This window comes from Corylus avellana, chromosome 8 (genome assembly GCF_965113065.1).
Source record: "Corylus avellana chromosome 8, dhCorAvel1.hap1.2, whole genome shotgun sequence".
NCBI lineage: Eukaryota > Viridiplantae > Streptophyta > Magnoliopsida > Fagales > Betulaceae > Corylus > Corylus avellana.
Genome location: NC_142497.1, coordinates 8,860,987 through 8,864,704, shown reverse-complemented (window position 1 = coordinate 8,864,704; position 3,718 = coordinate 8,860,987). Strand labels below are relative to the sequence as shown.

At 39.9% G+C, this 3,718-nt stretch overlaps 1 pseudogene; it reads left to right on the top strand.

Moving 5' to 3' along the window:
* On the top strand, nt 1-2,686 carry LOC148584084 (uncharacterized; annotated as a pseudogene).
* The last annotated feature ends 1,032 nt before the right edge of the window (nt 2,687-3,718 follow it).

Sequence of the window (3,718 nt, the reverse complement as noted above, 5' to 3'; positions counted from 1 at the left end):
ATGGCCAATTCAAGATTAGTGTTCGAGGTCCATTATAGGGGTAGATTCAACAGGACAGTTGGATGTGAGTATATTGGGGGGGATGTGGCAGTCCATGCAGAAAGTGTTGACCCAGATGAATTGTCTTACTTTGAATTAGAAGCCATATGTCAACATTATGGGTATAACTCGGGGGATTTAATTTATTTTCAAGAACTTGGTAAAACTCTAGCTAATGGGTTGTATTTGATTACATCTGACCATGCTGTGCTATCTATGGTTGCCTCCCATACTGGTCATAACATAGTGCACTTATTTGTTGTTTCTTTCGGAGAGATTGGAGTTGGTGAAGAGGAATGTGAGGAAGAGAATGAAGATGAGGATGGAGGGAGGGTTGATCTTAGCGACCCTTGGTGGCGTGATAAGATTAGTGATGACGAAGATCTATTTGATGTAGATGTTGATGGGATTGATGATGGGGCTGGACCATCAAAAACATAACCTAATACGTCCAATGTAGCGGAGTGTGAGGATGAAGAACAAGATAAGGATGAAAGAGGTGTAAAAGAGGATGATGAAGATGAAAGTGATCATCATGACAATGATGAGGGAGAGGCTGCTGTTGATGAGCAAGATGAAGTGGATACTAGTAGGGGTAAGTTTAAGAAATCATTTGATGACAATGATGATGATGATGATGATGATGATGACAACTCCAACATGGGTAGGAGTGATATTCTTGTGTCACCAGTCCTTAGTGATGAAGATGGTGAAGCCGTATCTGCACCCACATTAGATTTTCACGCTGTGGATCTAGGGGATCCAGCCATTCAGCTTCAGATGAAATTCTCAAATATTAAGATGTTTAGGGAAGCTGTTAGGGTGTAAAACTTGAAGAGGGGGAAGGATGTCAGATTTTTTTTAAAAAAATGGAACAAGGAGGTGTGTAGCGGTATGTAGAGATGCCAAATGTAAGTATCAAATGTATGCAAGGAAGATGCCTGAGGAAGAATCATTTCAGGTAAGATCTGCACTCTAAGCATAGTTGTGATCGGAAATACAGAAACACAATAGTCAACTCCACTTGGATTGCGAACAAGCTAATTGACAAGTTCAAGGTTCAGCCCAACATGCCTTTGGAAGTAATCCAAAATGAAGTGAAAGACAAATGGCGTGTGGATGTAAATCCAACTATGATGTACAGAGCTAGGAGGAAGGCCAAGCAAAAGTTATATGGGAATCTTGAGTACCAATATTGGAGGTTGTGGGACTATTGTGAAACTTTGAGGCATACTAACAGTGGAAGCTGTGTTCTGATGAAAGTGGACAGACCAAACCCAAACTTGCCTCAAAGATTTGGAAGATTGTATGTTTCTCTGGCAGCCATGAAGAAGGGCTTTCTAGAGGGTTGCCGGCCTTTCATAGGGGTAGATGGATGCTTCCTAAAAGGACTATTCAAGGGCCAACTCCTATCTGCAGTTGGAAGAGATAGGAACAACAACATGTATCCAATTGCTTTAGCAGTTGTCGAAGCTGAGACGAAAGACAGTTGGATTTGGTTCCTTGAAACACTCGTGTCTGATCTTGGTACCCATGCCAGGCATACTAGGCCTACATTCATTTCAGATCGGCAGAAGGTAACATTTTAGTCACACTTTCTAAAATATTCATGCACTTTGTTTGACTCTAGAAAAGGTAACATTTTATAATTTTTTTTTGGCAGGGTCTTATGCCTGCTTTTGAGGTTGTTATGCCAATGGTTGATCACAGGATATGTGTTAGGCATCTATATGCCAACTTTAGAGACATTAGGGGGCATCGAGGGTTGGCATTGAAGGAAAAATTATGGTATGCAACGTCTTCATACACAGAATATGATTTCAATGATCATTTGGAAGAGTTGAAGAAAATGAACAAAGACGCCTATGAATATTTGAGTAATGTTGACCCTAGCGGGTGGTCTAGGGCATGGTTTAATGACTACTCAAAATGCGACCTACTAGTGAACAACATCTGTGAGTGTTTCAACTCATACATTCTAAAGGCTCGTGACAAGCCCATATTAACCATGTTGGAGACGATAAGAAAGAAATTGATGAGGAGATATCAAGCTAAGAGGGAAGGGATAGAGAAATTGAATGGGAAGTTATGCCCTAGGATTGCTGCAAAGTTGGAAGCAATTGGGTTGGAAGCAGTGGATTGCATTGCGTAGTATGCTGGTGATTCGATGTTTGAAGTGACTTGTCTGGATAATAAACAATTTGTGGTAGACCTTTGTAGAAGAAGGTGTGGTTGCAGGCAGTGGGAACTTACCAGAATCCCATGTCCCCATGCAGTGGCTGCTATACTTTATGATTGTGGGGATCCAGAGGATTATGTTGATGAATGCTTTACTATAGCGGTGTACAAGAAGGCATATGCTCTAGTTATATATCCAATGCCTAGTGAGGAACAGTGGATCAAAATGAGTCTTGATAAATTAGATCCTCCAATAGGACGAGTTGCTCCTGGTAGGCCAAAGAAGCAAAGGAAAAGGGGTCTGGATGAGAGTAGAGACCCGAAAAATTCGGACCAGATGAGAAAATTTTGATCTAGAATGAAATGTGGGAAGTGTAATGGCGTTTGTCACAATAAAAGGTCATGTCCAATGAATAGAAGTGAAGCATCTAACAGCAGGATGTCAAGTGCAACATCTGTAAGTTTATGATACGTAACTATTATGTTTAATTATAAGATGCTTAATAATATTTATAGTGTGTGTGCTTTTATACATGATAATATTGTAACACTTATTTGATGTTATCGGGTGTTATGTGTGCAGTCACAAAGGGTTGGTTCAAGGACACCTAAAGAAACCAAAGGCAAACAAAAGGTTGTGGATAAGGTACTACTTTCAATGATACGGTGTTAATGTAGGAAATTCTAGCATTGAGTACTAAAATATCATCTTATTGGGATTGACTTACATCGATTGCATATTTGATATGGGGCTTCCTTTACGGTTAGGAGAACAATGATAAGATTGTTCTCCATTCAGTATACCAAATTTCAATGATTGGTATTATAATACTCCACTTTTCAACAAATGCAATTATTAATATTTTTCTTTCCACTATTTGCTATGCAGAGGGGTCAGCCGACAAGTGGTGGTGGACTATATGGTCCACAAAAAAAATCTACAATTTTTAAGGTCATTACATTTCACTTGTTTTATGTTTGTTTTTTGTACCCTCACAGTTAGTGTCGTTTAAACTAACTTTCAGAATGTTTTGCTTGTTTTGTTTTTCCTTCTTTTTTTAACATATAAAGAAGAAGGGCATATCTAACAGGAAAGCATCTACAAGTGTTGGTGGTACACATTCCAAGAGCAAGGTAATCAACATCCCACAACTTGTTGATGAGCGAGACCACACACCGCCCTGGATTTGGTTATGAAAGAAGAGAATCACTGCCTACTGGGGTTGCTGACGAAGGAAGGGTATCACCTACCACTGCTGATAATGATGAAGGAAGAGTATCACCTCCACCTATATTTGCAGAGCATGAAGCAGGATTTGGTGTAGGCATTATCGTACCTCCAGCATGGGGTGTGTCAATCAAAGAATTAACAGATGATCTACTAATTCCTGCATTGTCAATGGGAGGGCCTGCAACAAGGACTCGTCGTTCGGATCGGATAGCTGGTATTTGCCATAGTGTTTCCATAAAAAACACTAGGCCAATACACATTGATCTAACA